At 43.0% G+C, this 10292-nt stretch overlaps 1 long non-coding RNA gene across 1 annotated transcript; it reads right to left on the bottom strand.

The window, feature by feature from the left end:
* Window positions 1-2435: 2435 nt before the first annotated feature.
* Window positions 2436-9346, bottom strand: LOC137518839 (uncharacterized). Its single transcript, XR_011020902.1, has 2 exons — window positions 6965-9346; window positions 2436-4830 (listed from the first exon to the last, which is right to left on the bottom strand). It is a non-coding gene; the product is annotated as an uncharacterized lncRNA (long non-coding RNA).
* Between the last annotated feature and the right edge of the window lie 946 nt (window positions 9347-10292).

Genomic DNA, 10292 nt, shown 5'->3' with positions numbered 1-10292 from the left:
TCTATGGTAATGAAGTGGCTGCAAATTTAAAGGACAACTGCAGTGAGAAGAATATGGAGGCTGCCATATTTATTTCCTTTTAAACAATACCAGTTGCCTGGCAGCCCTGCTGATCTATTTGGCTGCAATAGTGTCTGAATCACATTCCTGAAACAAGCATGTGGCTAATCTTGTCACTTGTAAGAAAAACCTGATCTGCATATGCTTGTTTAGGGTCTATGGCAACAAGTATTAGGGAGGACCAGCAGGACTGTCAGGCAACTGGAATTGCTTAAAAGGAAATAAATATGGCAGCCTCCATATCCCTCTAACTTCAGTTTCCACATATAAGCAGCTCTAATGCCTTGCAATTTTGGAAGCTGGCCGCTACTATTTCTGTTAGCAGAGGAAGGGGGGGGGGGGGGGCGAGAGGTTGGGTGAGCGGCAATGCAATCTGTTATGGCAGGGTTTCTGCTGGAGGGAGGGGGGGGGGGGGGGGCTGGAAGACTATAGTTATTTTTCTGCTTCATCCGCACATAGGACTTCAATTTACTAAGCAGTTTAGACTTAGTCTACTGATGGTTTTTAGTCTACGGATGGTTTGGTGTAATGTTTTAGACCAGTTTTTAGACCTAAAACATTCGGTAATTAGGTGAAATGATCAAGAGATGCAATTCACAAAGGCAAACAAGGAGTAGCCACGCCCACTTTTCTGAGAGAGATTAGACCAGCTGATTTCTATCAGTCATAGCTACTGTTTTATGAATTGCATCTTTTGATCATTTCCCCGCTTTACCGACCTAATTATCGAATATTTTAGAAAAGGTCTAAAAACAGGTCTAAAACATTTAGTAATTATTAGTGATTCCCTTTTGATGCAACTGATTTACACCAAACCACCAGTAGACTAAAAACCATCAGTAGACTAGTCTAAACAGCTTAGTGAATTGAGGCCATAGACTAGTGTTGGGCGAACATCTAGATGTTCGGGTTCGGGCCGAACAGGCCGAACATGGCCGCGATGTTCGGGTGTTCGACCCGAACTCCGAACATAATGGAAGTCAATGGGGACCCGAACTTTTGTGCTTTGTAAAGCCTCCTTACATGCTACATACCCCAAATTTACAGGGTATGTGCACCTTGGGAGTGGGTACAAGAGGAAAATTTTTTTTAGCAAAAAGAGGTTATAGTTTTTGAGAAAATCGATTTTAAAGTTTCAAAGGGAAAACTGTCTTTTAAATGCGGGAAATGTCTGTTTTCTTTGCACAGGTAACATGCTTTTTGTCGGCATGCAGTCATAAATGTAATACATATAAGAGGTTCCAGGAAAAAGGACCGGTAACGCTAACCCAGCAGCAGCACACGTGATGGAACAGGAGGAGGGTGGCGCAGGAGGAGAAGGCCACGCTTTGTGAGACACAACAACCCAGGCCTTGCATGAGGACAAGAAGCGTGCGGATAGCATGCTTTGTACCGCCATGCAGTCATAAATTTAATAAAGATAAGTGGTTCAATAAACAGGGACCACGCGGCAACGCTAACCCAGCAGCAGCAGACGTGATGGAACAGGAGGAGGCGCAGGAGGAGAAGGCCACGCTTTGTGAGACACAACAACCCAGGCCTTGCATGAGGACAAGAAGCGTGCGGATAGCATGCTTTTTGTCGGCATGCAGTCATAAATGTAATAAAGATAAGAGGTTCCATAAACAGGGACCGGCAACGCTAACCCAGCAGCAGCAGCAGCAGCACACGTGATGGAACAGGAGCAGGCGCAGGAGGAGAAGGCCACGCTTTGTGAGACACAACAACCCAGGCCTTGCATGAGGTACCGCCATGCAGTCATAAATGTAATAAAGATAAGTGGTTCAATAAACAGGGACCACGCGGCAACGCTAACCCAGCAGCAGCAGACGTGATGGAACAGGAGGAGGCGCAGGAGGAGAAGACCACGCTTTGTGAGACACAACAACCCAGGCCTTGCATGAGGACAAGAAGCGTGCGGATAGCATGCTTTGTACCGCCATGCAGTCATAAATTTAATAAAGATAAGTGGTTCAATAAACAGGGACCACGCGGCAACGCTAACCCAGCAGCAGCAGACGTGATGGAACAGGAGGAGGCGCAGGAGGAGAAGGCCACGCTTTGTGAGACACAACAACCCAGGCCTTGCATGAGGACAAGAAGCGTGCGGATAGCATGCTTTGTACCGCCATGCAGTCATAAATTTAATAAAGATAAGTGGTTCAATAAACAGGGACCACGCGGCAACGCTAACCCAGCAGCAGCAGACGTGATGGAACAGGAGGAGGCGCAGGAGGAGAAGGCCACGCTTTGTGAGACACAACAACCCAGGCCTTGCATGAGGTACTGTAATGCTATGTTTTTGGCGTTGCTAAGGCCTCACACTCGACTCACACTAGCACACAGACTAGGTAAATACATAGCTTACAACTTCACACTGTAGTAGGATATTTATTCAATTATTTACATTATTTACAGGTATAGCAGTGAATCATGGATAAGTAATAGAGTAAAGAATCAATACATTACCGGATATTGCATCATCACTCCGTATCGGGGGACCAGCGATCGTCAGGAGGCAGCGCATACACAACATCACACAACTCGTCAGTAGTGGAGAGTCCCATCAGAGCAAGGGAAATCTCTCTTTCTTATACTCATAGCTCCACCCATTTTCCCGATTGCATCTTGGGGATGCTCAGGCATGAGCCTTGCTATGATTGGATGACTTATAGTCAATATTCTCATGAACAGGACTAGTTCTGGTTAAGTCCCGTGTGAACGTGCAATTCCTGAAACAGTTAATTCAGGGTTACGCGCTTATTGCAACACAATGTTATATAACCATATCACGTGCCACGCATGCTCAGTACTTGTTGTGACTGGGTGGGTTCGTCCTTCAGCCTATCCACAACGTGGAAGTATGATTCATCCCTCGTGATAACCGCGTGAACACAGCGCACAGCCGTATGTTTTTATAACTTGCAGTAACCTTTTGTTCTTCTGTCAATGGTTTTCTTATGGAGAATGGTCCATCACTACTAAAAGATCAAAATATGTCCTATCTGCCTACAGACTAGCTTGCTAATGTGTTTCTTACCTAACAGCCAGTCATTCACACAGACTCTTCAGACTTGTATCACATTCGGTCCTTAGTGATGACCATTAACATATGAAACCATGACAACTTTTTTCCTCTTACAACAGATCCCATATGCCACATACCAGTTCCATCTGGATAGGATAACTATAACAATCATTACAATCAAAAAATAGGATGAACTATACACTTCATCATTGTTTCTGCTGATGGCGAATAACCCATAAATACATCCCACCAATGGTGAGAGGTGGCATCTGCTATGGCAGAGCCCACTTTAACAATTTTGTTTGCAATCACGGCAGTACTGAGCTGGTGTACGATTATACTTCTATTCAACTTTTTAATAGCACTTTTTCACTTCCGTTAGATTTTTCAACAATCCGCTTTAGTTTAGTCAGGTTTAGATCCCAATTGGGAACTTCCAAACCTTGGCCTTGCCAGGAAACCTTTGTAGTTAACGCTATATCAGGCATCAACATAAAAGTTTCATTTTCCCATTGGAATACAGTGATATTGTGTATGCATCCTGCAAAAGGCACCCTCATTTTAGGGACCACCTGATGATCTGTCACTACACATACCACTTGAGGTGTTATTTCCACCATCCAGCGGTATGTTATAGGCATTATGGTCCACCCACATTTGTTTACAGTGTTCTGTAACAAACAAGGTTCATATGCAGTAGACTGTAACTTACATATTTTACTGTTTAAAGTATTATCACAAAAAGTCAAATCATCTGTTCTGTTGCTGTCATCAATAACCTGTCCATAAAACGTAGGTACCCAGAAGTGCTGATCACCTTCTGGCCCAATTAATAATGGCAAAATAACATTCTTACACATTATACTACTTTTAGTAACATTGTAAAGTGTCAATTGTCCCATGCAAAATGTATCATTGCACATCACTTTAGGTGCTTTGATATCTATCCAGTGATCAGTTCTTATCATGGAACTGAACACGGTCCTCCAAACCACCTCACATCCAGTCAACAACCTAGTTTGAAATAACCCTTTCTGTTGTTGCTGTTGTAAGGTTTGCATGGACCAGATAGTCCAGTTTACAATTCTAGTTATATCAACATCTGTTTCATACATAACAGAGGCACTTGCGTTAATTAAATCAAGCAAATCATCATCTATTTTAGCTTGTAACTTAAATGGCGCCCATATAGTTGGCATCCATTTAGCTTGTAAAATTAAGACATCATTTATTTTACTTCCAACGTTATGCAATCTATTTGCTAATGTTTCAATATCAAAACTATTAAGAGTTCCAGTCAATGTCCCATATCCTCCTAACAAAGTGTCATACCACTCTCTCCGTATTTGGTGTGGTTTAGAACAGTTTATGGCAGCTGGAAACGTGATTTTAGCATGAATCACAGTCTTTTAGGCATGTTGCCCCACCTTTACACAAGTGGAAGGTAGTCTCTTTATATGCCCAGGGTCCACTTTAGCATCCATCATATCCACAAATATCAAAGTAGGCCCCACCGAGACATGTTCCATTGAAAGTAACATTGAGAACGTCACATGCTTGCCTAGCATTACCGGTAAAGTTTCTCTGTAGACAACTCTTGGTTTTATTTCCCCACACGAAAGTCACCGTGGATCCCCTGTATCGGTTACTCGAATACCTGAAGTCCTTGCATTAACGCAACAGCTTTCCAACCACACGATACCAAGGATTCCAAGGACAATGCCATAGACATGGAGATCAATCTGCAAAAAACCCAAACAAGTGTGACTTATTCTTGCAAATAACATTTTTCCTGTGGGATATATTCCCACTTTTTCTGTTCTGGCCTCATTACCAGCAGAGTTCGGTCCTTGCTTACTGCAATCACATCTGCTGGAGGAGGCGGTCCTTGGGGATTCTGACCCACATTTTAGCTCCAACATTTACTGTATTAGTAGAACCAAAATATTCATCACCCTTTACTGATGGGCTTCCCTCTCTACAAATAAAGGAATTAGGGTCCCTTTACACTTAATCAGCTGCTGTTAACTGTAATCAAAAAATAACAACTGATGTACAGTCCAGCGTCCGTGTCCCCCTATGGCCTCTTTCACACCATACGCTGAAAAAACATTGAAATCTTTTCACAGTGCATTGCCATTGGGGAAAAAACAACAACAACAAAAAACAAGAAAAAACAAACAACAACAAAATTGTATGCGTACTACTACTAATGCATACCAGCGCATTAAGTGTAAAAGGGCCCTCAGGAGAACCTGGGCTATACAACTCTTTGGCCTGTGTATACACAGTGTCCTCCCCTAAAAACTTTAACCCATCCTCTCTCCTCTTCCAATAATTAACTCACTATTTCCCAGGTTAATCATGATCACTTTAATTTATTCTTGATAGTCGGAGTCAATTACTCCTCCTATTACTATAGCTCCTTTCTGAGCAAAACTGAATTGGGTAGCTATTTGCCCATAATGTTAGTCAGGTATTTTACATCCTATACCTGTGGGAATGGTTGTAACCTGTGAGGGGTTAATGATAACAACTTCTAAAGCATGCAAATCCAACCCAGCTGATACAGGTTTTCCCCTATATGGAGCTACCGCATCCTTATGCATTTTTCAATAAGAAATCGTTTCTACTTTAACCACCCCACCAGCTAGTTTCTGGTATAAACAAAAATCTGTCATCTTCACAGTTTGTTTGTATTATTCTAAACTAGCATATGCATACATTCTAGCATCTTTAACAGAGGTATTCTTAAACATATAATACACTATATCAGTAAGGTCTCAAAGCAAACTTCATACAATTCATTAGAAACAACTCAATTCACACTTCATCATCAACACATTCTGCCACTTCACGCCATTCAGCTAATCAGTACAACATTCAACCCTAGAGAAACCAGACATTTCTCTGCAAGACAAACAAATCTCATTTAGTAACTAATGACCTTGGCCCGTTTAAAAAAAAAACCAAGCTAGGCCTTTCGCTGCGCATGCATGTGCCCGCTGTGCACATGCACCCGCCACGCGCGTGCCCTCATACACCGTTGCGCACACGCTGGCCGCCTCTGGCCCTATCCCCCCTCAACTTTTCCCCAGTGTTTCTGCGCCCCTCCCTGCACATGTGCAGTGCTAAAAAAAAAAAAACTCTGAATAGACGCAGAGACACTGGCATATTATATAAAAAGGTTTTCCAGTCTAATTACGCAATATTTTCATTCTACATTGCCATAATAGACTTCACAATTCTATTTCTTTCACACGGTCTCATCTAATCTAGCTTTCTTAGCTCAACAGGTAAACAATTTCACTCCTGCACAATTATAGCTAGAAACCAGGGGAAAAATTGCTGGCAGAGATGTCACCGTGACACCATAATCACATTTAACCCTGTAACCCAAAAAAAAAAAAAAATAAAAAAAAAAAATGAGCATTTGCAGGGATTTGGAAGTTCTAGCAAAACCCAGCACAACGCACAGTGCTGCACCAAACACACAACGCACACACACACAAGAAAGTTGCTTTACTATTTCTCACCTCTTTAACCATTTATTTTATCAAACAAGACGCATATCCCATGAAGTAAGAGTTAAAGGTCAATATTTTTTTTTTTACAGCATGTACTCCTGAATGAGAAAAAAAAATAATGCTTGCCAAGCACCCCCAGTTGAGGAGAGCAGCATCTCAAACACTCACTGGCTCACACACATTCCCTAGGAGCACTCACCTCCCGTGCACAAATGCATTTTTTTTAAAAAACATTCCTCTATGCATTCAATTAAACAAAAACCAGACATATGAATACACGATTAATCAGGACTCGCTATAACGGATTCACCATATAAAACATTCACTAGAAACAACAATGTTAACCCACCTGTCTTGTCCAGATTATATTACCATTTCAATTCTGCCAGTGCAGTCAGATACTGTCACTTTAAGGAATTTGCTTTACAAGTTTAAACACAGCACTCCAAGATTATACTCCGAAATCTACCAACAAAGACACAGACTGTATTAAAAACCGTAGTAGTAAAAGCTGAGATTCACTGTCAGGTTACTCTCTGCCCCTTTTTCCCATCCATATTTTATCATTAAAAATATGGGGTTTTCCTTAAGAGGGACAAAAACAGCAGTAACAACCTAAAAAAAGTTCCCAGCTATTCCTAATCTTTTCAAATGGAACAAAATACATTTGTGCTAAACACTTCCAATTCCAGTTCAATGCACATTGTCCTATTTCTTGTGCAATGATCAGTGGCAGAGTTTGGCTTCCTTTTATTTACAGAAGCTCCCTGCTCCACTGATAACAATCCAAAATGTGTCATCACAGGAGCCTCTTCCCCAGCTACTTCCTCCAGTACATTTATTTTACCAGCTGCAGATTCTGTTACATGTTGGTATTTATCTGCAGCTGCCTGTGATGACACTTGTGCAACTATCACTCTGTCATCCTACTCTAGTTCCTTTTCCTAACAGGACTAGCCTTTTTCCAACAGGAATACCCTCAAGTAAAGTAACAACATTGAGGGATTCTGATTCTTTCAACCTACACAATCTTTGTTGAAGCTTTCTATAAGCTGTCAACAACATCCCACTATGCCGCCTGAGAGCGACATCATGCCCCGCCTTAACAGGGCCCCCCTCTAGAGTCTTATCTACATCTAGAGAGAGCAACAACATCACCCGCTTCAACGGGGAACCCCCCCTAGAGTCTTATCTACATCTAGAGAGAGCAACAACATCACCCGCTTTAACGGGGAACCACTATATTCCAGCATCAGGCAGCGTCCCTCAACCTCAAGTTGAGCCTGTTCCGCCTTTTCTTGATCCTGGAACGCCTTCTGCAATCGCTTGTGCACACCACGATATGCAGAGGCCAACACCCAGCTCCTTCTAGCTAGGGTAACTGCATCACCTACCTTGGCAGGGAGTTTTTCAAGTACTTGAACTAAATCAACCGGTTCTGATTCTTTCAACTGCTTATCCCACAATTCTACCAACCCATGGCTAGCTAATTCTACTGCTATAATATTATACGGAGACTCGGTCCAGCCGGGGATCTCCGCAGGTTCTTTTAGGCATTTGGCCTTTTTCTTAAACATATTGCCTTACTTTTGGCACACTGCCAACTGGGCGTGGCTTTGACCAGAGGTGCCCCTCAATTTCTAGACACCAATGGTCAAACTTCCCACAGATAAATTTTGCTTAGTTCAAAAGATATCTTGACTTGAAACTAAGTGGGAGGAGCTATCGACTCCAAACTTTTCCCACACCTGTAATCTGTCCTAAGATATATATATATCAAGTATCAAGTCAATATACCATACAGGGGCAATTTTACAAAGATTTAGATTACTTGCCCCACTAACTGGCAAAATGCCAAATTTTGCAAAATTACACCCAGAGACCCACAGAATCATAGGCAATATATTTCAGAGGTCAAAAGTCATCCTCGTCGCCATTTATGTAATGCTATGTTTTTGGCGTTGCTAAGGCCTCACACTCGACTCACACTAGCACACAGACTAGGTAAATACATAGCTTACAACTTCACACTGTAGTAGGATATTTATTCAATTATTTACATTATTTACAGGTATAGCAGTGAATCATGGATAAGTAATAGAGTAAAGAATCAATACATTACCGGATATTGCATCATCACTCCGTATCGGGGGACCAGCGATCGTCAGGAGGCAGCGCATACACAACATCACACAACTCGTCAGTAGTGGAGAGTCCCATCAGAGCAAGGGAAATCTCTCTTTCTTATACTCATAGCTCCACCCATTTTCCCGATTGCATCTTGGGGATGCTCAGGCATGAGCCTTGCTATGATTGGATGACTTATAGTCAATATTCTCATGAACAGGACTAGTTCTGGTTAAGTCCCGTGTGAACGTGCAATTCCTGAAACAGTTAATTCAGGGTTACGCGCTTATTGCAACACAATGTTATATAACCATATCACGTGCCACGCATGCTCAGTACTTGTTGTGACTGGGTGGGTTCGTCCTTCAGCCTATCCACAACGTGGAAGTATGATTCATCCCTCGTGATAACCGCGTGAACACAGCGCACAGCCGTATGTTTTTATAACTTGCAGTAACCTTTTGTTCTTCTGTCAATGGTTTTCTTATGGAGAATGGTCCATCACTACTAAAAGATCAAAATATGTCCTATCTGCCTACAGACTAGCTTGCTAATGTGTTTCTTACCTAACAGCCAGTCATTCACACAGACTCTTCAGACTTGTATCACAGGTACCGCCATGCAGTCATAAATGTAATAAAGATAAGTGGTTCAATAAACAGGGACCGGCAACGCTAACCCAGCAGCAGCAGCAGCACACGTGATGGAACAGGAGCAGGCGCAGGAGGAGAAGGCCACGCTTTGTGAGACACAACAACCCAGGCCTTGCATGAGGACAAAAAGCGTGCGGATATAGCAGCAATGCTTTTTGCCGCCATGCAGTCATAAATGTAATACAGATGAGAGGTTCAATAAACAGGGACCGGTAACGCTACACCATCCCAGATGTTCATTGGTCATGTTACTTGGTTGGCGTCCTGGAGTGTTGCGTAGTCGTTTCCAATCCAGGATTGATTCATTTTAATTTGAGTCAGACGGTCTGCATTTTCTGTGGAGAGGCGGATACGCCGATCTGTGACGATGCCTCCGGCAGCACTGAAACAGCGTTCCGACATAACGCTGGCTGCCGGGCAAGCCAGCACCTCTATTGCGTACATTGCCAGTTCGTGCCAGGTGTCTAGCTTCGATACCCAATAGTTGAAGGGTGCAGATGGATTGTTCGACACAGCTACGTCATCTGACATGTAGTCCTTGACCATCTTCTCCAGGCGATCGGTGTTGGAGGTGGATCTGCACGCTTCCTGTTCAGTGGGCTGCTGCTGCATGGGTGTCAGAAAATTTTCCCACTCCAAGGACACTGCCGATACCGTTCCCTTTTGGGCACTAGCTGCGGCTTGCGTTGTTTGCTGCCCTCCTGGTCGTCCTGGGTTTGCGGAAGTCAGTCTGTCGGCGTACAACTGGCTAGAGGAGGGGGAGGATATCAATCTCCTCTCTAAAGTCTCCACAAGGGCCTGCTGGTATTCTTCCATTTTGACCTGTCTGACTCTTTCTTCAAGCAGTTTTGGAACATTGTGTTTGTACCGTGGATCCAGAAGGGTATAAACCCAGTA

Source organism: Hyperolius riggenbachi, chromosome 5 (assembly GCF_040937935.1).
Source record: "Hyperolius riggenbachi isolate aHypRig1 chromosome 5, aHypRig1.pri, whole genome shotgun sequence".
Taxonomy (NCBI): Eukaryota; Metazoa; Chordata; class Amphibia; order Anura; family Hyperoliidae; genus Hyperolius; species Hyperolius riggenbachi.
This window is presented reverse-complemented; position numbering and strand designations above follow the sequence as displayed.